The following is a 25,630-nucleotide window of genomic DNA, read 5'->3' on the forward strand; positions in this document are numbered from 1 at the left end:
CTCTCCCAGGAAACTCAGACTTCCCTTCAAAGCTGTCCACACAATGTCACTGACCAACACAGTGCTCTCAATTTTTACATAAACACACATAGCGGCCTTCATCCAGCACAGCCCAATACCCTCTTTCTGACAGCATGAAAAAGTGGATTTCTCAGGAAGAATACAAGAAGGTGTGTGCATAATATGGGACCCTGCTTTATTTGTCCCAGCAAGCAAAATTTGCTCACTACCTGAGTCATGGACCTAATTTCAACAGGTGTAGCTAACCCCTATGAATGACTAAGTACATCTCTGGCTTCCAAAACATCTTGTAGCAATTTACTGCACTTGGACTGCGCATTGTGAAACTACTCCCTTCCCTTTGGCTTTCCTGCATCGGAATTATTTCACTTTGTACCCCTGCACTTGTATTACAAGCAACCATGAGTGAAACATATTTCAATTCTCTGTTGATAAATGCACGTCTTCAGCACCTCTCCTCAAAACTGCCTTTCTAAACAAAAAAGCTACGTGTAGTCACCTCGCATATGAAAGCTCACCACCCTAGTTGCCCATCTCTGCATTTCCTACAGCTCTGCTCCAAAGTTTCTCAGGTTGGAACTGCCATCAGCATTGCAGATATGGGTGCAATATGGATTTATGTTTCACTTTGCTCTGAATTTTGTTTGTCTTTTCTTCTCCCACTAAGTTCTGCAGAGAGGTTTTCAGGTAGACATACAATGATTCCAACAGCCTTCCAGAGAAGAAAGGACTATTTGCAATGTCGACATATATCCCTAGAGCAAGTCCTTATTTCCCAAACACATTGCTTTGCAGTGACTGGTAATTAATTTCATTGGCCACATTCTCATCCAGTCATGTGGATCCATGACATCCTGGGGCACCCTATCTATTAATAATGCAACTGCCTTTGTTTTGCTAACATTGGTGGGGGATTTGTGTTTTGTTACTCATTTCCAGGAAAAGTTCTTTTCTAGGAAAAATCCACGCGTTTGCTAGCAAATAATGGTGGTGGTGGTACTTTAAATAGACTAAACCCTCACAAGCTTATTTTGTAACTGCACTGTTATCAAATTCCTTTTCCTTCATGGTTTCAGACAGCCTCAAGAGAAGCAACCAGTATCAACAACTAATGATTAAGCAGCGTTACAATCTAAGCCACAGCCCAGAGCTAACTGTAAAAGATTTCCATCTCTCCCTGTGCAAGAATGTGTCAGGAAAAGCTTTCCTTTTTTTCCCTGGGATGTGGTACCCATGCTTTTACGGCCAGATTCCCAGGACCTTAAGCATCACCATCTGGAGGTTACTCCACGTGAAAAACGTTAATCATGAGGACCGCAAAGTTTAGTAACAATGCTCAGGAATCCAAGGATTTCACCAGCACCCAAAAAGCCATGACAGTAAACAGCTGGCCCAAGATACACACCACCATCTTCCAACTCCCCCTGATGACAGAATTCAGCCTTCCATTGCAGGTGGTCTGACAGCAGGTACACTGCTTCCTGAGCCACATCTGGAAGGAGAGTCTCCCACATCCAGGAATGGAAATAGTAAGGATACCATGCTCTTTGAAATTTCTGTAGGAGAAACAAGGTCTAATCCTGCCCCAGCTAGACCCTCCCAGCACTCTAACATCCTGCACTTTTCCAGTCACTCCCCAGCTGGTGTTCATTAACCTCTACTGGATCCCTTTTCCCGGAAAACCAGCTACTACCTCTGGCACACTTGGGAAGCTAAGTCACGTTAATAAGTACTGATTTAACCCAGTATCACAAGACTGACAGGCTCCCTGGCGTGCTCCAAGAGAATTTGCAGCTGAATTGTAGTGGGGACCACCACCAGCAGTGTGTCCCTCATCGCCAGCAGCCAGGGATCAGACAGAGCTCACAATCCTGCTGTGATCGGCTTCTTCGCACGGGAATTCTGGGACCATCCTCCCAAGGTCTCTGCATTGCTTGGGCTGCAAATGAAAAGCAGCAAACAGAGAGACCCAGGGGTTTTCTCACTCAAGTAGACATTGGGTTTTCTGACCCAAATATTTCTGCACAGAGGTGGAGAAAATTAGTTCTTTTATGAGGGTCTAGGAAGAAATCCAAGCAGATAAAATCAACGAGGTATAGAACTCTCATGTGCCAGAGTCTGGGCATGTATTTCACGAGCATTAGCGAACACAAGGTAGCACGCTTGACAAATAGCAAAGTTCATGTACATTTGTTTAGGCTGGAGGACAACTGGGAACTCCAGAGTCTTAATAAGCAGCACGGCACCGTTGCAGTACAACTTATCTGCACGATCCTGGCAAATAAAAACAATAAGAAAACAACTTGCTGCCCTAGGGAATTGCATATGGGAAGAAAATGCAAGATCTGAGTGCCAAAAAAAAAACAAACCCCACAAAGATTCCCTTTCCTGTTGAATCAGTCGGGAAATCCTACAGGACCAACAACATAATTATTGGTCATTTTTGGCATCAGCAAGAAACCAAGAGGATTTCAATTATACAGAGGAAGATGAATGTGTTGCAGAAGGAAGATAAATATTTTAACAAAGGCAATAAATCAGAAGAGAACAACCTGATTTGAAAGTAATTTGGCTTACCAGCTAATTTGGATTTAAAGGTGATTTGTGTGCTGATTTTGGCAAAGCCATCAGTGTTTCGCCTGTACTTGCGATTTTTTCAAGACACTGATTTTGGCTCAGTTCTGCCTGACTTGGATGCAGACACAAATCGCCTTGGGGAATGGCAACATTGCCAAGCACAGCCACAGCACCTCTGCTGACTGGCATGGAACACATCACTGCAGGGAATGTCTGTTCTGACTACATAGGGCACTGTACTCTGACTGCTTTTGGAGTCAAAGGTCTGCATATCTGATGCTGTGTGACTACCCTGGTGACACACCGAGGGGGGAAGTGTCTGCCTACACGTGGAACACACTTGGGACAGGAAGACTGAGTGCTCTGCAAAAACCCGAGAATTATACATCAAAATAAATCAAGCAACTGGAATACTCTGAGCTGTGCTGGAAACCCTGAGAGCAGTGCCAGAACCATCCCTGCAGTTCCAGCATCATTCTCTGCTCAACAGTTTTTGGGAAGCAGGGCAGCAGCTCTGCCGGGTGGGATGGAAGATCTGCCCCAGAGCCCATCCTGGCCATGGCTGGGATGTACCCAGGCTATGCTTGGGCCCAGACTGAGAGAAGGAAGAGGGATGAACCAGAGTCTCAGCTCTTGAGCAGCACTAGCACTGGTCTGTCCTTCTGGCAGAGGCATGAGGGGACAATGGGTCTGTGTCTACAAAGGACGTGAGCAGCCTCCTGGCATTTAGACAGAAATACCTATAGGTAAATAGACATATATCTTTGTAGACAGAATATTTAATGTAATTTAAAAAAAATAGAGTTAAAAACACAGATAAATTGAAATAGCTGCTGGACTTACTCCCCCCAGCTGGAGGCAGAGTTGCCAGGTCTCACAACCCTCAGAGGGTATGTGAGAGGGTATGTGAGAGGGTATATGCAGGTAGTGCATCTGTCAGGAACAACTTTCAGGAAACAAGTCTTCCCTGTGAAATATTCCACAGCCTGTGAAACCTGAGTCAAGCTTTACCTATCATTGACATGAACTTCATGGCCTTGCTAACCAATAATTTACAAATTGCAGGAATAAACTAGCAAGGACTGAAAAGTCATCTATTTCTTGGGCAAGAAATCAATTAAAGGACTTCACCTGCATGCAGAGGGAGACCAGATCTTTTTCCCTTGTGCAAGTGTCCAAGTTTCTGTTTGCTACTGTGTTGCTACCATCAGTCTGAATATCAGTCTGCACATCACACCCACTGCAAGCCCAGGTACATCTCCAGAGTGCCCTTCTGGCACCAGCAGCCACCTTCTTCCAGTGCTCTGGTCTCAGTGCCACAACGGGAGCACTGGATCCCATTACCAGTGCTCCAGTGGCAGGACTCAGGGAGCTTTGAATCACACTGGAAGAAGAGGTGCCAGCAATGCCATGAATGGGACCACAAACAGCTGAGCACACTGGCCCTGTCAGCAGCTATTCCTGCAGCCAGAGCACAAGAAACAGATTAAATTTGTGAAAACTGCCTGTAGTTCTTGTGGGAGAAAAAGAAATACTGATGCATGTTCTGGGAATGACTAATTCAGAACCAGTATATGTGATCTATACATCAGGTTTGGATGCAAGTCCAGGCAGTGGTGCTAAGGCTTAGCATTGTTTTTAGATTTCCTAAATACGGGGTGGTTTTGTTTAGTGGGAGCTGTCCTGTAAGGGCAGGGGCATCTCAACTGCAAGCCTGGTGACTGCAGAGGAAGCTGCCTGTGTCAATAAGCCATCAAGAGCTTTCCTGTGCCAGCACTGTCCAGGGAAGGCCTGGGCAGTATGGATGTCTTGCCTCAGGTACAAGCTACCTGCTCAGGGATAACACTGCTCAGACACAGCTCCATAACCATTTCAGTGTCTGGCTGGGAAACCAAGAGCCTGCACAGTTATACTGGGACAAAACTGCCCTTGTGCCTCATCTGCAGACTGAGCAATTGTGCAAAAACCTGCCCAAGGGAAAGACCAAACAAGCTCCCAGGGACTGTCACAGACTCCCTCTCTTTGTCACCCTACTCTGTCATATGCAAGCACCAGCTCCCAGTCCTGCCAGCCAGCACATTGCAGCCAGCCTTGGGCTGGTGCAGAGGAAGAGGCACAGCAAGCAACCACACTCTCCTGCCTTCCCTTCCTTTCTTGCACAGCCTTTCTCCCAGTGCAGCAACAGCCCTGCCCCTGGGTTCCTTGCACCAAGATGCCTGGGGACAGTGGTGTTTAACAGCAGCTTTTCTACCACACTGGTCTGTCACATGAGAATGTCCTTGCTTAGCCTGTGCTAAGTGCCAAGGGAAATTCCCCCTCAGTCAGGCTTGCATGATGGCAAGGAAGGGGATGACAGAGTCTCATCCTGTAGTTTCCCTGGGGAGAAAGAAACAGCTCCACCTACAAGGGCTGTCAATTTAGGCAAAAATGTTTCCAAGCAGAGGGTGACAAAACCCCTTGCAAAGCAGCAGTGCATTGGTTTGCGTGAAGTGTCACATCTAGAACCTACAGACATTTCTCAGTCACTGTTTTTCTCCAAGCTCACCCTCACATATCTGTTCCTAGGAAGGCAGGCTTTATTGTCCCTGTCTCCTAAGAAACTGAGGCACAGAGAGGGTATCAGATTTGTGCTGGGTTCGCTGAGCTCCCAGGCCAGCTTTCTCTCCTGGGAGCATCACAGCTTCTTTGCATGATGCTGTGGGTGAGCAGCCCCACAGACTTCACCTGAGCACAGGTAACAAGGGCCAGTTCTCACACACAAAGCAACACATTGGAGCAGGCAAAGGAATTGCTCTTCTCCCAGAAAGAGACACAGAGGCACCTGTGATCAGGGCTACACTTCTCAGCATAAGATATAGGTTTAAATGACTCACAGAGCCAATTCAAACTAAAATGTCTGTGAGAAGTTGTGGTAGCAACCCCAGAAAGTGTTGCAGTCAGTCACAGGCTCATCTGTCAAAACTGTCAGTACTGCTGGCCCAAAATACTTCATTAATCAGAATTACCCAGCTGAAGCTGGCAGTTATTTCCAGATAAATACCCATGTACACAAGCAAGTGCTGGTAGTCCAAGTAGTCTTTCTTTTTGTAAGAAAATAAGACAAAGAAGGCTTACAGTAAATAAAAATGACGGTTTAATTGTCTTCTGAAAATTCTAAGTTTCAGTATGTTTCTTAGTTTAATATTAAAATAATTTCAATTTCCTTATCTGTAACAAGGTAGACCAAACATTAATATCAAGCCACAAGGAATTTGTTAGTGGTGCTGTTTGAGCAGCGACTTGGTTTCATACCATGATGAGTTTATCATGTTGCGCTGGCAATTTATCTGTAGTTTGTTGCTGTTTGACTGGCAACTATAAAAAAAGTCTCTGCTTTATCAAGAGAAACCCTCAACAAGTCATACTTTTTTGCTGAAGAAAATCTGACCTGTTTAGACTTTACTGTAGGAAAAAAAATATATATATAAAAAAAATACCAACCATTTCTGACCCAAAGACTTTCCTGCGCTAAATTTTCAGGCAAACCTTAACAGCATACAAAGTTTTACTGGAAAATCAGCCTTTGTGAATCAGTTGTCTGGATGATTTCAGTATCTGGATCAGAGTAGCATGTACTTTGGCTTATAAGCATTCTCCCAAAACAAAAACAAATGCACATGCTATTAATTATTTCACCTTTGAGTCTGAATTTCACATGAACCTAAACAAACAGACTGCTCCCTCAAAGGGGCTATCCCAGCATCTGTTCACTCAAAACTGTATCAAGAAAGGAGAGGTTTTGTGATGTTCCCATAAAAAGAAAAACAGCCTTAGTCAAAGTGAAATCCTAAACTTTCCAGTGGTTCTTTTAAAACCAGTGGCTTTAGGAGTAAGCTTTGTATTTGACAGTTGCTACACAGGCAGAGATGTATTTGAAAATACAAGAGCTGCTCTTGATTTTACTCACATTGAGGCGGGTTAGAGTACATCTCAGAAAGGAGGATGCAACTGGGAAAAGAATAAAGCCCGTGATGTTTAACTTCTCCAAATGAAAATTTCTGTTTAAAAGCTATTTCTGTGTGACCCATCCACCACTGAGCCACTGACACACACCTGCATGGCTCCAGGCAAGAAATTCCTCCTGTTGCTAAAACACAAACCCAGCTCTTTTCCTTCCAGCCGTGCTCAGAACAGCATTTTCTGGTCTCTCCAAACGATGGTACCGCTTCAACACAAAGAGAAGTCAGGTCTAGATACCCACTGCTTCAAACTTCAGCTGAAAGCAAGGACACAGACAAGGTGTTCCCAGACTGTCCCAGCAACTTCCCACTTATCTTGCCTCATCCTACGTGAGTGCAGGAGGAAGCAAACCAAGGAGATGGCCACAGGGAACTGCCAGGAGCTCCCATCTACACTGTTGTTCTTCACAACTGCCACAGCAGGGGACTAGACCCCACCACAAATCACCTGGTGGACCCTCACACTAGATTAGCTTTTTTCACAAGAACATCACATAGATGGTTTGTAGTCATCCTGTGATGGGCCAGTACACAGACACCTTTTCTTCTTCTCAGTATTTTCTAACTGATGAGACTCCTGCTTAAGAACAGGTTTTCATTATTAGTCACTGAGCACCCTTGAACATCCTACTGCTGAGTTTCAGCCCTTTTCTTCTACTTTGGTCTAAGTATTCCTGGTATGATATTTTGGCACTCCCCCCATGCTGAAATTATTTCCTAACTTCTATCCAAAACACATTTTTTTAATCAGCAACAGGTTTTCATTTTGGGGGAGTTAATGAAAAGAGTAGTTAAGGTTGAGCCCTAGGGAGTACCCCTCATGTCCAGTCATCCCAAGATTCCATTTTGGTATAGCTGATTGTCTCCCAATAGAGCAACTCGTATTGCACCTCTTAGCAGTCTCTGTCTTGTCTAATTAGGAGTCATTTCCTGTGGACTTACATACTGAATGCTGTCTAGCTGGTGAAGGGGCAGAGCAAGTTATGCTAGTGAGGTTCAAGTTGTGAACTTCAACTTCAATTGCCTGTTTCCCATCAGCTTCCAACTGATTCCTGACGGGCTGAAAACAACTCACGGCAAGCTTAGAGAGTTACTGCCTGACAGACAAACCTCTAAGGATTTACAGATCAGAGGCACAAGTGTGTTCGTGCATCAGTGGGGAGAGTGCATGACCCCCCTGCTCTCAGATGCAGTTCACCCACGACCAAAGAGGGCCAACAAAAAGACACACATTTCCTACTGCTCAGCAAATGCAGCTACTTTGTCTAAAGGCACCTTAAACCAGCTGTATATCCAAGGCCCGATGATTCCTCTGCAGGTTCTACCCCAGTAAAGTTTTTAATCACAGCTTTACTTAAATCTAGACAACTTTCTTCTTTGTTTACACACACTCAATCCCTGTTTCAACCCACAGAAAGCACACCACCTTATCTGATCAGCTAGTCAACTCACTGAGAAGTCCAGCCTTGTAGTCTTACAATAAGGACATGCCCTGAAAATGACTTCAGGACTTGGACCTCATAGACCTTCAAAATTATGTAGGATATCAGCTGCTGTTCCTGTAACTCCAAAAGAGAGAGAGGGTACAGCTTTAAAGTGACTTCTCTGGATTTACTTGAGAATTTAGGCTGTACTTTCTCTACAGTCTTGTGAAAGTGTTACCAGAGGCTCCCAAAGACACATTTTCATCAACATCAGCCTTCTCTTCCCAGCTTGCCATCTGGTTTCAAAGCTACACAAAACAAAGATGATGTTCACATGCATTTACACTTGATCCACCCAATCACACTGTGCAGGTTGATTAGGCTATGCTGAAGCTGGTGATGCTGGGACCATCCTTGAGGGATTTTGCATCTGTTAATGGTGAAGTGACCCACATGCCCTAGACAAGCTCCCTTCCTTTTACATGGCTTGGTGAGGCACAGTGACTCCCACTCACTTCTCGTTGGAAGGGGACAAAGGAAAGGTGTCCCTAGAGTTATGGGAATGGTTATAGCACAAAGACTATTTGAGTTTGGAGCCCTAAGAGTGTTCCAGAGCTCTAGGCTATTACTACAGTTAAAAAGCAAGTTCCACAGGCAAAAATATCCTGGGCTAGGAGCGCTGCAGCTGAGGAACTCACTCATCTCCAGCTCTCAAAACACCAAAATGAGAGGCCTCCCATTTTTACAGCTTGCTCTGCAACCAGCACTTAAATTCACTTTTCCTTAAAAATCACAGTGTCTGGGCAGAATCAAGTCCCCCTACCATCACCCATCCTGCAGCACTGGGACATTTGTCTCTGGCAGCCAACTCACTCCATTCTGAGAAAGCTTCTCTCTTTGTTACAAACTTAGTCAGGTACGACTCACGTATATATGGAACTTCCAAAGGGCAGGCAGGTGTGTCAGGAGGGAATGTTTTCCCACCTGCGGCGCAGTGTCACCGGGGCCCCACTGTGCTCCCAAGCTCTCTCGAGATGGCAGTGGCAAGGCAAGAACAGCGGTTTCAGTGGTGTCTGCGGGAACCAGCAACCCACACAGAGCCCATCAGCTGCCACAGCCAATACCTGCTGATTTCAAAGCAAGACGCGACACTTGACAGGTTTTTCATAGCATCCTGATGTCACCTGGAACGGTGACCTCTTACCACACCCCTCCCCAGAAATACCTAGAGCATCAAAACCTCTCAGTGCTCTCTATTCTCGATAGCACCTTCTTGACACCTCATCAGATACTGACGGTTGGTTACACGCAGAGAAGATACTGTGCCACAAGCAAAGGATGTAGGAGCCACACTAACAGCACATCTGCCTGGCACGGCAGCTGGATGCCAGCAAAACCCTCTAAATTCAGGCCAGGCTGATGAACAGTACCAAACACTGCCACTCACACAGAGGCCACTGCTCTGATCTTTCAAGATCTTTTTCTGCCAGTGATGGGCAAGAAAAACGGGTAGGATGGCATCAAATCACAGAAGAGGTGCCCCTCTACCACCTGCATGGATGAAGGGAACAATTCTGGATACGACCCCCAGGGCACACACATGGCACCAGCAACAGCAGATGACTTTAAGACAAGCCATTGGTGACAGGATTGCCACAGGAAATCTGAATCCACCCTTCAGCACTGAGCATAGGGTGCACACACTGTATTAAAGTCATTCCCCATGTACCTGCCAAAACAAGGTCTCTTACGACTGAGTAAAAGATAAAGGTCACAGCAAAACCAGCGAGTTTCACAAAAAACATAATTCTAAAAGAAGAAAAAGAAAGAAGAGTTTTCTTCATTTCAGTGAATCTGAGTCAACTTTTCATCTGTGTTTTTTGTGAAACTCCTCTGACTTTCGGTGACCTTTCTCAGACAGCTGCACAGCACCACCAGTCTCTGATATTGGAAGTGAAGTGCATCATTGCACAACACAATGAAAGGAAGTGAGCCAGGCCCTGAACGCTGGATTTGAACATTAATTGGGCCAGTGTGCCAAAAGACTGAGACAGACGTGCAAAGCACTTCCAAATAAAATTTGCTAATAGAAGCATAGGGCACCTATCTAGATGGCAAGAAGGCAAACATTTCTAAGGGCCTCACAAGTGCTTGACTTACACAAAATGAGTGACATAAGAAAACACTGCAGAAAAACTTTAGCAAGCTGAGTGGCACCCATCTGTAATATATCCTGGATATGCTACTAAGATTTGGCTAATTTGCTTTGTATGGTGTTTCTTCTTTCATTTTTTAAAAGAGGCAGAAGAGGATTATGAACTCGATGGCATGAGGAAAATACCAAAGAAAAAGGTCACTTCCTTTGCAGAAGTGCTAAAGAGACTCTTTGGTTCAAGGGGATGCTTGCAGTACCCTCTGATTTGTTTCACATCTGTGAGGGTGGGATCAGAAGCTCTCCAAGTGGCAGTTATATGGGAAATCTCTCAGGATTTTTACACAGCAAAACATTCACCTTTCTAAAAAGGGTCTTAATGGTATTCCTTTTTTCCTAAGAAACCTCTTCTCTGATTGAGTCTCGATTCTGGGTGACCTCAACCACCGGTTTCTATTTCTCACCTCCAGCTTCACTATTCCTTCTGCTCGCGCCTTTCATCGACCAGATTTGTTTCCTTGGGTGCCATTTCGGAGCAGAGCTGCAATCATCTTCTCATCCAGGGCACCCTCTTTCCTATCATCCTCCCACTACTGCTCAAACACCCCGTACATCTACTACCATTGCCAAAACAGTGTCCTGTATCTCTGGCTATCTTTCAGCAGAGGAGTGGGGACTTCACATTGCTGTTCAACAGCCAGGCCTTTCTGAAAGCTCCTCTTTGTGGTTTAGCTGTCTTTGCCAACTTACTGCTGTAAGCTCAGCAGTGTTCAGACAGAGAGGTGAAGATGCAGTTGAGGCAGCACACATACACCAGAGAGACTCAGACAACCTGCAAGTTAGTCTAAGTGTGCTAGGAAGACCCTGTGCACCAGGGTTGTGCACCAACACAACTCCAGCTCCTAGGTATCTTTTTCTCTAAACAGTATCTTGGTTCATCAACTGTGACGCGTTTTTCATTATCATCCTGCTGAGTCAAGAGATGTCTCCCCTGGGCTGGCATGGTTCATGATATTTCTCTGCAGATGCACTGAACCCAGCTCCTCATGGCATCTAGTTCCATACAGCCCAGTAGAACAGGACATACCATTTCTGTGTGAGAAACCTCAGAGTTTGGACCAGCAACAGCATGGTGGCTCCAAACTCCACCTGCACCCACTGGACCCAGCCTCTGACACACCTGTGCCTGACCTACAGTTTAGAGAAATCAGAGATCCCACAAAGTTTGCTTGGCCGTGTTTTAGCAGAAAAGGCACTGTCTCAGCACTGTGTTCCAATGGCAGCATCATACCTGGCCTCTGCCATTGACATGTTAGAGCTGGTTTGGCAAGTTGGGACACCACTCTCTTATTTGCTTAAGACACACAGAATGGGCACCAGTAGAGTAATGTCTTCAGGTCAACACCAAGACTCTTTGAACCTTTCAAGATTCAAGCATTGCATCAACCCAGCAATAGAGGGGTGATAGTTTGGCAAGTGAGGAATGAGACTGGATCCCCAGCTCTTATTGCTCAGCAGATACCATCTAACCCTGGGGAACTTCATCCCACACTGGAGGGTGGTTGGAGTCCACAGCAGCTCAGGGCAAGGACTGTACCTGGTGAGGTGTCTGCACAATACTGGTGCTGGGCTCCACAATACCTGCTGCAGCAGCACCTGGAGCCCACACACCCACACCTCCATCAGGCACAGGGACCCTGCAGGTCAGGTTGGAAGAAGCTGAGCCTCTCAGCATCTCTCTGTGGTATTTACACACATCTCCTGAGCAAGGCTCACACCTGCTTGTGAAAGTGCACTCACTGGTGATTCAGAAAATCAAAAGCACAGGATGGCCACATGAGCAACATTACATGTAACCACAAACCACATCAGAGCCAGCCAACCAACCAGCTCATAAGGTGGGAGAGGCTACAGTTCTGAGCTTGCTTGAAAGATGCCCAGAGGAATCAAAGCATTTTTAGACACTGAGAGAACCATCTTAAGAACAAAAGAATCTATCAGGCTAGCAAAGAAATTAGTACAATGTTGGGTTCATGGGTAATTTCAGCTAGTTCTCCCTTAGAGAAACATTTTTGTGGGGTGAGGAATAAGTTTCCAAGCTTACCAATAAAAAGCTGTCAGTCAAATAAGCAGCTGTCTTCAGATAGGAGCATGTCCAGACTTGCTCAGCATCTCATTTCAGAGATGCCAGTGCAGGACACTGAATATTGAAGGTTTTGACTCATCTCACTAGTGTAGCTAATAAGGTTTTCACAGAGCTGCAAAACAAGCCTTATCAGGCCTGAGTGTTACCCCAAGCTTAGGGTCTAGTCATACATCTTCTGTGAACATAGCTAGGAAGGCCTCACAAGGTCAGCTGGTGGGTGCAAATTCTCCCACCTTCAGCTCTTGATCTCACCTTACCCCTCTAAGATGTATTTTCCCTTGTCATCATCTCCACATGGAGGTCACCTCGCTCGCACATGGCACAAGTCTGAGCGTACGGTAAGTCACTGTGAGCCTGGGTGATGATCTCAAGTCCTCTCCCAACATCTCCAACAAGAATGCCACCGTAGCAGCGATGAGGCCAAACCATAAGAACAAGTCCCACCAATATGCATGCTACCAAGAGTTTGGTTACTGGGGAGAAACAGGCCAGAGGCGAATGCACAGCACTCTGCTATGGAGGCAGCAGCCAAAATAACAGAACATATACCACAAAACAGGGTGTGTGTTGGGACCCTCAACCCAAAGAGAGGAAATCAGCATGAATTGTCTAGTAGAAGTCACAGCTGCAAGCAGTGGCTGCAAACATTGATCGATTATTGCAGCCACAGATACTGCTGATGTCAAATGTGTACCCAGTTACCATGGCACCAGCTTGCTCATTCAGCACTTACTGAAAACCTCCTCAGCTGGGAATTGGAAATTAGATCTCTGGCCAGACACGGACCACACTTTATTTCCCCTCCTTTGATCTTTGCTGTGCTCTTAGCTGACCCTATTTCGTCTCTGTGTTCTCTCTGGTCCTACTGGCTACGTGCTATAGAAGTGCATCCAGCCAAGTCACGGGAAGCAAAACAGGCTAATGTGCTGGACAAAGATGCTTCTACAAGAAGAAAGCTCAAAAGGAGGGAGCACCCAGCAAAAAAGGTCAGATGTCTCTGACCTTATCTGGCAGCGTGTTGCAGTTCTGCTCAGCAACAAACGGTGGGCAAGTATTTCCAGGCAGCTCAAACAGTATTAACAGTACATCTGTTTGGCTTGGGAATAAATCTAGGGCTTAGAGAATTAAAAGCCTGACTATCAGCCAAATACACTGATCCACAGAGCTCTGAAGTTCTAAAATCAAAAATTCATGTGGCTAGGCTGTCAGAGGGTGCACATAAGCCTTGTTGGCACGGGATGCAAACTCCTGGTTCGACATAGCCCAGCTGCAAGGTAGTCAGCTGAGCCTTAGTCCTGCCTTCACTGGGCTCCATGCTCTGTTCTCAGCTGTCTCAGAAATGTACACACTCAAATTTTCTTTCCTAGGAAAGAAATACAGTCCACTTCCCTTATCATTCACACACAAGCTGGCAAATATCTGCTGGATTCAAAAATAGGTGCAACAGTGAGGAGCACACAGGAGCAAGAATTGGTGACTACCCTGAAACATGGATTAATTGGTTTCCTCAAAGGTACCCTCAAAGGGTACATCAGAGCATGTCCAATACTATGATTTAAGCAATTAATTTGGAAACTATCTGTCCAAACTTTGGATAGAATGGCTTGCTAACTGGAATTAAAGAAAAAAAGGAGGGGGGGGAAGATGATCCCCAAGAGACACTTGTTCTGCTCCATACTTTACAAATGCTGGTCCTGACAAACACCATTGAGTAATATCCTAATTAGGCACAGACCTCCGCAGACAGATCTTCCTGAAAGCCCAAGCTTCCTTCAAGAAAACCAGATACATTTTCTTTTAATGATCAGGGCAGGAGACAGGAACAGCTCTGCCACATCACCCCCTTTCCACATTTCCCCCCTGTGCTGTGGCTCTGATCCCCCACGCAGTATCTCAGCATCCTCTGGCTCATCTTCCGCTGCAGCCCACTCTGCCTGCCTTACCCTGGCCTCTGTTAGATGAGGCAGCAAGCATAGGTATAACTAAGCATCCTCAGAGACCACAGCCACATTCCTGGGAGTTGTGGGAAAACCCACAGCTCTGACCATGTCATAACGCCATCCAGCCTTCAGCCACTTCCTGAAGTCCCTCCACCCAGGAACTTCATGCACATGTTCAGTGTGATGCAGCCCAGGGAGCACAGCATGTAGTAATTATCTTCCCATGGCTACACCTTCCCCCCAGTCCTACCGAGCTCCAAGGCTCAGCTGTGTGTAGATCACAGGCCAGTTCCCCCCAGCCACAGATGTCCCTTGCATTGGGCTAACCCACAATCTCTGGTAAGGGGACACAGTCCCTTTGGACTTTGCCACTTGCCATAACTCCTCCACACAGCCGGCACAAGGGGGACGTGCTGCTCCTCCATTACCTTGCAAAGGTGCTGTCTGCCTTGCACAATCTTCCTGTGCTTTGTGGCTCAGGGGCTCACACTCCAGCTCAGCCACTGAGCCCTCCAAATTAGCCATGGGGCACCCATGGAACACCAGATGTTCCATGCACAGAGGCTGCTTGCTCCTCCTTGGAGCAGCCTCCCTGATCTCTACGACAGGGCTGAGCATCCCAGGCAGGCTGAGGCAGTGCTCCAGCCTGGGCTGGTGGAGCAGGAACAAGGGACAAAGCAAGATGGTACAGGGTAGAAAGGATCTACCCTGTAGGGTAGAGGATGCAGGACGGTCTCAGGGGAGCATAGCAGAGGGGATGTGATTTGGGAAACGAAGGACTGCTCCTACCCCAGCCCAGGCTGCAGCGAGACCAGCCTGCCCCGGGACTCCAGAAAGCAGCCAGCAGGATCTCACCCCGGGGACAGTTGAACTCTCTCCAGCAGGTTTCGAGGCCACTCTGCTCTTTCACAGACCTTCCCTGCCCTCTAGTGGGTTTAGAGGATCTGTGCAAGAGGACTAATACAAGGAGAGCCTCCTCTACCTCCCAGCAGCTGTGGGTGGGCAGCTGCCCTCTGGTACTGGCAGCACCTTATCTTGCAGAGGCAAAGCAAAGCAAGTTGCTTTGGCAAGGAAACGCAGCTCTGTGGGGTGGGACACAGGTTCAACCAACACCTGAAGATCTGGGGAGCAGAGGCACACATTGCTCTGCCAGTGGGAAGGGAAGAGAGACTGGGCTCCTTCTCACCACCTTGATCTCTCTTTCCAAAGAGATCTGTGAGCCCTTGCTCGAAGCAGTCACTGTGCTCAGAGGCACAGCTGCTGCAATGGTGTGTGGAGAACCATTTGAACCTGGAGCTTTGAAGAGTTTGTGTTTCCCCCTGTGGCCCAGCATACTTGAAAGTTCCTCAATACACACCTTAATGCCCATCTCACGGGGAAATTCCAAGCTGAGAAAGCACATTCTCCCCAGTGAAAGCACAATTGCACCAACCCCTCACACAGCAGAGACAGAACTGTACCACAGAGGTGATGTCAAGCCTGCACCTGGAAGGATTCACTACAGGCAAAGAGCAAAAGCCATTAAACAAAACAAGGTTTCTTGGCAAGGGACAGATTTCATTGGGGTTGCAGGGGCTGCTTGCTGGGAGCTCTGACCACAATGGCACAGCATATCCCACCAGGGTGCTGTGAGGTGGCAGCATTAGCCTGGCCTCAGACTCCTCCAAGACACCTCCTGGTCATCCACCATCCCACTCTGCTGCAGGACCTGCCTCTGATCCCCTCCTTCACTGCCACCCTCCTGAGCTCTCCGCACAAGACTGAAATTTATGACCTTGTGCTCCATCTCCCCTTTTGATAAGCCAACAAACCCATTACCCACAGCTGGGACTGCTGCTTGTCACACCCTGGTTTATACAGACATCTAGTGGTCTGTGCTCAAGCTCCACCAGGGCCACCACAGAGCAACACCAGCAGCACCAACACTACCATCTCTTTGTACTGTCAGAGTAAAACCAAGGTGTTCCCATGTTGGGCTTTCACACACACGGAACATATCGACGTGCCCCAAAGAGCCAGTAATTAAATAAGGTCATTTAGGGAGCCCATGCCACAAATCAAATGCTTCCAGATGAATCCAGCGCTCTGGCTATTTTTCAGGTCAGTCCTTATGGCAAAAGAGAGCACGCAGACTGTGTGATGCATATCTGGTAAAACATCTGTGCATCTCTCCACACGAGAAAGATAACAGGTGTCAGTGTCATGATAATATGATCTTGCCAACCCAAAATAAAAAGCACTGAGGAACTGACAGAGGAAACCCAGTGTTGCACCAGTAATGAGAGAGTTCAACAAGCACAGCCCCTCCCGAGGGTGGCAGGACTGAAGCCATCACCTACTGATCCAGTGCAGGGATCTCACCTCTGCTCTTCCCTCTGTCCTGCAGGGATTTTCTCCAAGGAACAGAGCATGGGCCTTCAACCTGACTGCTTTAAAGGGTTTGCATTTCCTTCTGTGGCCCAAGATATTTGAAAGGTCCCCAATACACATCTTAATACCCATCTCACAGGGAAACTGCTAGCTGAGGAAGCTGTGAGCTGCAGGGCACCCTCCAGGTGCCAACACACTCAATCTTGTCCCACACCCCCACAGCTGTGACTTTCGGCAGTCACACTCTGGTGGGATGAAGATGCAGCACTGAATTCCCATGAGGCTAGGTGGCTTTGAACAGACTGAATACTTATAGATATTCTTTAAAAGTAATATACACACCACCCTGACAGATGCTTTGGAGTAACCAAACAGGCAGTTTCAGACTTAATTCGTGTTTCGCCCCCGCTTTGAAAGGGAGATAGCCTGTGTCCACCCCCATCATTCCAGCTCATAGCAAACTCAGCCTTTCCTCAGTCAATTGGGAGAGGAGAAGGGGTGGCAGGGGCATGGGAGTGACAGAGGGTTCACATCTATTCAGACAGTTTACAGTCAAACACCCATGGATCACCATCTAGGTAGGATGAAGAAACAAGAGAAATCCTGAATGTCCACTGTTTCACCAAGCAAAGAAAAATCTCACATGGAAACAGCAAGAGTCACAATGCACTGGGACTGCCCTGGCAGCAGCATGTGCACGCTAGACCGCTCCCACAAACTGAAGTTCTTATTTAGAGCAAGCATAATTCCAAAATAGAGCGAGAGACAGCCTTCCCACCGCTCCTGCAGCACTGTTCCTCCCACCCCCACGCGGTGTCTCCATCAGGCTTTCCCCTAAGGCATCCTCGCCTTATTCTGCACAGAAACACCGTGACTGTGCTGCTGCCGCAGGGAAAGGGCTGGGGCACAGAACAAAGCGGGGCAGCCTCAAAGGGCAGCCCAGCTCAAAGCAGGAAAGAGAAAAGCCAACCCGGGGAGGAATCCCCGCCTGCTCCGTGCAAAGGTGACCCAACCCCGGGCTGCAGCGGAGGAGCTCGGCTCTCTGATCTCCAGAGTACATTTGAATTTGAGGAGGTGGGGATGCCCCTGGAGCCGCTGCGAGCAGCTTTTTGGAGGCGTGGGACCACCTGTGAAGCTGAGGAGGAGCCGCCGCTATCAGCTACAGCGAGATGATCGTTTGGTTTCCTGGAGGGGTGACAGTGTGAGTCACTCAGCAGTGGGAGGGTGGTTTCATGTGCTCATTGGAGCAGCCGAAACGTGAAACATGTGGGCAGGGTAAAAACAATCCAGATGCAAGTGATTCTGGGGGAGGCAGAATCACCAGGAGGATAGCATTTTTCCTACTTATTTGGGTATCTATAACACTGATCACACAGCACGCAGAACTGCTCGCACTTCTCCCCTGCCCTGTGCCAGGGCTGACAAACGCAGTGCCCCTGTCTCAGAGTTCGGGGCCCTCTGGGTCTGCTCCAATGCCACACACACTGCCCAGCCATCAGCATTTCTGCTCAGCCTCCGCATATTTCCCTTTCTCTCTGCCTCCCACCCAGGGAGCCCCCTCCACATGTTCCTCTGGACACTTCATCTGATACCAAGCTTTCCCTTGCCACAGCCTCCAGTCAAGGGCAGGATGAAGCCAGCAGCACTTTCACCGAGAGCAACACTCACAGAATTCCAAATCAACATAGTAAAAAAAAAAAAAAAAAAATCAGAAAAATTGGATAAAATCTCAGAGGAGAAAGTATCACAAGAATCTTATTGTCCTAACAGCAGAATTACAGTTAGCACAGAGACCTTAAATCCTTTGCAACATCATCCCCAAGGGTATAAAAAAAAAACCAACTCCATTTACCAGCCAGCATAGTAAAGTAAGCCACTAATGTGGTTTTTAAACAAGGATTGAAATGAAGATTCTTCTGTTAGCTGGGAAATAAGAAGCATTTTGTTGTTCAAAACCTGCTGATAAACATGCACCCCCTGGCAAAAAACCAAATTAGTAAGCCTAGGAGTTTGCAGTACATTCACCCAAGCAGGGAGTTTTAGAGCAAGATAAGAGGGCTTTAAAAAGAGAAATGGTACTTCTCCCATTACTTAAAGTCAGCTCATTTCATATATGGAAAAGTAAGAGCTCTGATACAAAACCCCCTGGTTGCCACATCTCTCAGCATGGCTGAGAACTTGAGGTATTACAGGATGGAAACAACACCACAAGGAATTAACCTCTCTCACTCAAAACCTTTCAAAAACCTTCCCAGGGACTTATGGAAAGAGGACTCCCACCTTCCAGCCTCACTCAACAGCCCTGGACAAGCACGGTTAACACTGGCACCAAATATAGCAGGAGGACCTCACACTGGGCACAGCCCTGAGAAAGTTGGCAGGAAGGTGCTCAGCCTTTGACAAAGAAATCAAAGGCAATACACAACAGTTGAAAATGAAAATGAAAACAAAATGAAAAATAAGTAATGGAGAAGGCTTTGCATTTTAATCCCCCAATACAGCTAATCAATATACACACACAGGGTCTTTTTTACCCTTTTCCAGCCCCACTGCAGAGAGGAGAAGGCTAGAAGCACACTCAGCTGAGGCACAACAAGGCAAGGACAAGACATAAAACAAGTTAAAAGATCCACTTGTGCAGGGGCTACTGACATCTGGAGCAGCAGTGGATGCCCATTCCTTCCAAATGCTGCTGCTCCATTTCCCACATGGGCTACCCAAGCACAGAGAAGTCCTGGGTTGCTGCTAGACCCTGAGTCAGCACTGGTCTTCAGCTCTACCCACTCAGCCCTCCTGCCTCCTCTCATCTCACTCCTCCAGGGTATGGAACCAGTATGGTGGTGGTGGTGGAAAAAGGGTTATTTTCTTTTATGTCTAATGGAAATGCCTACCTAGTACCTTATCTCACCAGATCAGCTTTCAGAGGGGAAGCACTTGTACTGCGCTGCTTCTGATGAAACAGCGCTGAGGGAGATTGAGACAAACTGCGTAGAAATGCCCCCCAACACCTCTCCTAGACTCAAACCACATCAGGCACAGCACCCAACCCCACCTTGGAGCAGGAGTCCCTCCACGCCGTACAGCCGCAGAGTCCCTCTTCCCCCTTACCTCACGTTGCAGAATCCACAGTCAGCTCCATCCAGTGCCTGCAGTTGCTCCACTCCAGCCCAGAGCATCCCCTTCTACTCCAAGGGGTTCACGGCAGAAAAGCTGGGAACACTCCAGTTGAAGTGCCTGTGTTGGGGCACAGCCCTGCACGTACCTGTTTAGTCACTTGGGCCCTTAAAAGTCAGGCAGCTGCCTGAGGGAGAGCCAGTGCTCAGAGGTGCAGAGTGGGAGCACGGATCATCAGGCAAAATCATCAAGAGTGATTTCTCAGGTGGCTTCCTTTCCTGTAAACACTCTTTGATCCCTGTGTGACTGCTGGTTAGTACAGTCTCACTCGCTCTCATGCGAGACTTAAAGTTCACATTTTGGTTTACGACCACAGAAGAACACCTTTGTGACTGCAGTCCTGAAGGTCTTGCTGTCCGAAGGCCTGCAAAAAGGGTGATATGGAGCTGCACAAGTAGCCAAGTCATGGGAGCACAGCTTTCACCATTTTTGCAGCCAGGCAGCACAGACAGGACTTGAGATTTTAAGAGCCAAGGTGCACCAATCCCCCTCTGCAGACCAGGTATCAGTGACACAGGAGGGAAACAGAACATTTCTTTTTGAATAGGATTTTGCCACCTTCACAATTTGTCCAGCCTCTATATCACCAGCTGTCCCAAAGAACCACCAGAGACATCATTCCAAGCAATTACACAGAAAACGTGGTAACCACACAGCACACCACCAGCTCCTGGGTCAGACAAAAGGTCCCCACAGCCTCTGTCCACCCTCTAGCACTATCCAGAAACAGATGTTTGGTGGATTATTAAGAATCCAAGCCTCCTTTTGATGCACTTTCTCAGTAACCAGAGATGAATTAGCACAAAGCCAGACCAGTTTCAAATACACACAGCAAAATCCAAGTCCTGAACAGGAACATTAAGCTACAGAATTTAAAGCACAAAAGTAAGAGAGCAAACAGCCTTACCTGCCAGCCAGCACAGCACAATTGAACCAAATCCTGCTTCCTTTACCCTGCTTTAAGTAATCTGCCCAATTAGGACAATTAACTTTTTCTGTGCCTTGGTCTCCACACAGGTGTGGAGGATTCCAACAAATCAGAATCTCTCAGGCTAACTAATCACCAGGTGTATCCGTTTTCCCCCAGATTAGCTTGTTTTCCACCACTGAGTCTCAGGCCTTCCTCTATTACGTGTAAAACCTTTCTATATTCTTCCCCAAGAATGGTAGTTTTTAACACTTCAACACTAAGCTACATTGTCACTACAAGGCAAATACTGCAAAAGTTGGCTAAGGAGTAGGAGAGATGAAAGTCACCCACTTCTGCCTTTGGTCTCTGGTCCTCTGTCTATTCCAGCTCAAAGACTTTCCTGCTACCTGCCACGGGTGAGCCACAAGGAGTTGCCCAGAAAAATCCTTCTCTGGGGTCCCTCCATCCCAGAAAGTGGTTTTGTATCATACAGATTAAAGTTTCCTGAATACTTTACCTCCTCCCCCCAGCAGCATAGGGACAAAGGGAATGGGTGTTGTGCTCAATTCATCAAACATTGTCTCTGCTGCTTCTTTGTCCTCAGGAGTTGAACTCTTCACACGCTTCCCCTGCTCCAGCATGAGGTCCCTCCCATGGGAGACAGTCCTCCACAAGTTTCTCTAACATGAGTCCTTCCCATAGGCTGCAGTTCTTCACAAACTGCTCCAGCACTGACCCCTTCCCCAGGGTGTAGTCCTTCAGGAACAGGCTGCTCTGACAGGGTCACAAATCCTGCCAGCAAACCAGTTCCAGCAGGAGCTCCTCTCTCCACAGGTTTACTGTCCTGCCAGGAGCTTGCTCCAGTGAAGGTGACTCCTACTGGGTCACAGCTTCCTTTGGGCTTCCACCTGCCCCAGCACAGAGTCCTCTATGAGCTGCAGGTGGGTATCTGCTCCCTCCTGGACCTCCACAAGCTGCAGGGGAACAGGCTGAGTCACCATGGTCTGCACTCTGCTCCAGCACCTGGAGCACCTCCTCCCCTCCCTTCTTCACCAAGTTTGGTGCCTGCAGAGCTGTGTTTCTCACATAACCTCACTCCTGTCTTCTCCTGCTGCCAGGGTGCAGGTTTTTCCCCTTCTGAAATGCATTGTCCCAGAGGCAGTACAGTGTCACTACTGGGCTCAGCTTTGGCCAGCGGTGGGTCCATCTGGCATTGGCTATATCGGAGATAAGGGAAGCTGCTGGCATCTTCTCACAGCAACTACCCCTGTAGCCTCCCCACTACCAAAACCTTACTGTGTAAATCCAATACACTCTTCTCACTTCTTTCCACTTTCCCCAGCAACTCCTGCTTACCCAAATAATACAGTCCTTTCCAAGCCTAAGAAAATTTTGTTACAAATGTCTGACTTTGTTCAAGACCTTTTGCATGCTGAGCCACGAAGACAGTAGTGTACCACCTCTTGGTAAGGATGTCTCAGTTAAACGGGTTACCAATGGCAGAGGAAGAACAATGGAAGGCTGCAAACTATATCCAGATATCAAAGGATTCCCTTCTGTACACTCAGGCCCTTTGCTTCCACATCAAAACTGAGCGCTTTGCTGATGAGCCAACCTAAAACTTTCAATTTGATACACTTCATCTCACAATCAGCCCACAATGGTCCCAAGAGAACCGTGTGACAAATCTTCAAAAGAACTGGGAAAGCTCCAGTCCCAAAGAGATTCAATATCACCTTGTTTGTCTGAAGCTCTTCAGGGGTACAGCTGGAAGTGACACTTCTGTGCCTAGTTGGTGAATAGTCTCATTAACACAACACTGGCAATAGCCACCTCTAACATTCTTTAACTTATTAGGATCCTAATCTACTTTTGAGTCTCCTAGGGATTTTACTTTTAAGATTACTCTGAATTCAGCTTCCCGCTTAACATTCTAAAGCAATCCAGGTATGATTTTGCCAGAACCCACTTTGATATGGTTATACCTGATACCTGCATCCAGAAGTCACATATCAACAAGTCTGCAGATCTGCATGTGTAAAGCAGGGTGTTCATTTCAATTGTGCCCTTTAAACTTCCCTGCCATAGCCTTCAAGACCTCCATATATTTCATCACAGTTCATAAGCTGTCCTGACTTAAGACCCTTCCCTGCAGAGCTGTTTCCTGAGAGTACCCATCCAGCCATGGCTGGGAGGCGCAGGATGCACAGCAAAGCAAACTGTCTCTCTGGCTACAGACCTGACATCCCTGCTCCCCCTCACCAAAGCCCTTTGAAGCTCCTAAGACCCTATGAGGAAATTAAGGTGGAACAGCCGTGGATCAAGACCACTGCCAGAAGCACACAAACCCCCCCGGCTGTCCTGTCCCTGTTCTCTGTAACCTCCACTTCCTGCCCAAGGTGGCTTGATTTCCTGTAGCTCTTTCCACAAAATAAAGAAGAAACATTTTCTGTTTGTATCTGATGTTCTAATAAGCCCCGAGCTGTTTATCACAGTTGCTGCTGATCTGCTCCCTTCCAGGTGGCAGAGAGGCGTCACGGGGGACAGCCCACCACGAGCACCTACGGGTGGAACAAGCCTGTCACCCCAAAGGTGTCTGGAATGGGGGAGGAGCTGTTCATCCCCTCCTGCACATCCTCTCCTCCTCCCTGGATGCTGGAGGAGGGTTTCCCTGCGTGAGAATATCACCCTGAGTGCAGCTACAGTGCACAGAGAAAGGACAATTCTGGCTTGGGGCTGGGCTGGCACCTGGTGTTGAGTCACAGGATAAGAAAGTGGGAAAGGCTCTCTGGAGGGTTCCTGTCCAGTCTCCTGTACCAGGCAGGGCTAACAAGTAGAGCAGGGTGCTGGCATGTGTCAGCTCACCCTGTAGTTCCCAGTCACTGAGTTCCTGGCCCATGAGGAGCCAGAACCTCTTCCTAAGATGTCTTCCTGAGCTCAGGGCTCGCCAAGGGATGCTGCAAGCTTTGGAGATAACATGCAGCCTTGCAAAGGCCTCATCCAGCAGCCACAAGCCATGACCTCTGTGTCCCAGCCACGGGGAAGCCTCATTTCTGGGATTAAGATAAACCCACGACAAGCCTGCCAGCCAGCCAGGCACCAGTACTATCCCTCTTCAGGCTCCCAGGGACTCACAAACCACCCAAGGCTAAACCCAGCAATTTCAGGGAAGAAGGTCTTGTCACAGTTTAGATCAGCAGCGCTTGCTGCCCCCGCCACCACCAAGCATCAAGGAAACTCTGAGCATCACCTCCCCCACGGCTGGGAGGGCAGCACAGGCGGTCAACATGGCCCTGCAGGAGACATGGGACAGGAGATTACACTGGCCTGCAGCACCATGGAGAGAACCCAGTCCGTGGGTGCCAGACAGCACTGCTGGATACCCTCAGCACCATCCCAAGCATTCACCTGGTCACAGGGAATAGGCACTGCTGCGGGATCGAGCGAGCACCTTTCTCAACAGTGGGATGGAAGGAGCTTTCAAAAGGTTCTCAGCTCAGCACAGGCCATGGTGGTGCCAGAGCTCTTGGGCCAGGGAAGGCTCCACCATCCTTCGTGGAAGGACAGACCCAGTCTACCCCCAAGCCCTCACCAGCACAGCTGTGACTCACCCGTCCCAGTGGAAGAGTCATCTGCAGAACGCAAGTGCTTATGATTCACTTGTGGGCCTCGCTGTCTCCAGGCTGTTTTGGAACGCTGCTGTCTCACAATGTGCACTGCCCGGGCAGGTGGGGGTGCTGATGTCACAAACCACAAGTTCTCCTGGCAGCACCGTGTGGCAGAGCCAAGGAACACAGGCAGGACACCAGCTTACCTGAGGGTTAGTGGTGCGTGTGCCAGGGAGCTGAATCCTGGAGCTGCCTTACCTACAGCCAGGACCCGTCATGCAGCTTTCCTTGGGTCACCAAAGAACATGTTGCTGGACCTGTGGCTTCACTGAGCATGGAGACCCCTGCCACTGGCCATCCAAATCCTAATCCTCTCCAAAATCCCTGGCTCCAATCCCTTGCAGTGTTAATGTGTGTGGCCACACCTTTGCTCTGCTTCCCTTCAGGTGAAAATGTACCCACACCATCACAAACTGCACACTGAGAGTCAGTTCAGACCAGTGTCCCCAAAATACCAGGCTCTGAGACAAAGGACACCATATCTGTGAATTTAACGTCCTTATGAAGTGAAAGGATGCACTCTTTGCTCATCCAGAGTTTGAAGTGCTCTAATATAGCTCCACCCTTCAGTCAGCCCTCATACTCATCTTTATCCAGCTCCAGTCTCAAGCAAGGCATTCAGGGCATTTCCCACTCCCCAGCACTTACTGTGGCACCTCTGTGTCCTAACCTTCCCCCGAACACATTTCTTGGCTGCCCACCAAGTCACTTGTCTGCCAGGTCCAGAAATCTTGCAGACACTGCCAGACTTCATGGGGAGGGCAGGGAATGAGTCCTAGGGGAATCATGGTGTGAGCCTGTGGCAGAAGGGCAAGCCTTTGGGGTGACAGAGACTTCTCTGTAGCAGCAAGAGTGTGTTGGTAGCTGGAGGCAAGGTCAGGCTGTGAGCACCAAGCACTGCAGAGAAACCTGTTTTACCTCTCTTTTATTCTCCCTCCTTGCTCTGAGTTGTCTCTCACTAAAAAGAGGCATTTCTCAGTTTCTATTCAGGCTTTCCTTTCCAGCCACTAGCCGGTCAATTTAATTTTTAACAGAGTTCAGACCATCCTTTCCAGAACACACACACAAGGACTGGGGGCAGTGTATCTCCAGCAGCTCAGGTAGCTCCAGCCACGACCCACAAAACAAACACATGCTCCCCACGGGAGTCCTCCAGCCCTTCAGGTTTTAAGCTTGATATTAGGGAACTTAGCTAACATTGGAAATAAAAGCATTACATCAACTACAATACGATAACATTCGATTTCCTT

General features: G+C 47.9%; 1 long non-coding RNA gene across 1 annotated transcript in view; it reads right to left on the minus strand.

Moving 5' to 3' along the window:
- LOC127479937 (uncharacterized) overlaps positions 1-24,715 on the minus strand; it is a 71,428-nt gene extending 46,713 nt beyond the window's left edge. The window contains exon 1 of the long non-coding RNA XR_007907729.1: positions 24,324-24,715. This is a non-coding gene — a long non-coding RNA (uncharacterized LOC127479937). The remainder of the gene's footprint in view (positions 1-24,323) is intronic.
- Between the last annotated feature and the right edge of the window lie 915 nt (positions 24,716-25,630).

The sequence above is a fragment of the Manacus candei genome, unplaced genomic scaffold (genome assembly GCF_025592945.1).
Source record: "Manacus candei isolate 608988 ecotype Guabito, Panama unplaced genomic scaffold, ASM2559294v1 h1tg000005l, whole genome shotgun sequence".
Taxonomy (NCBI): Eukaryota; Metazoa; Chordata; class Aves; order Passeriformes; family Pipridae; genus Manacus; species Manacus candei.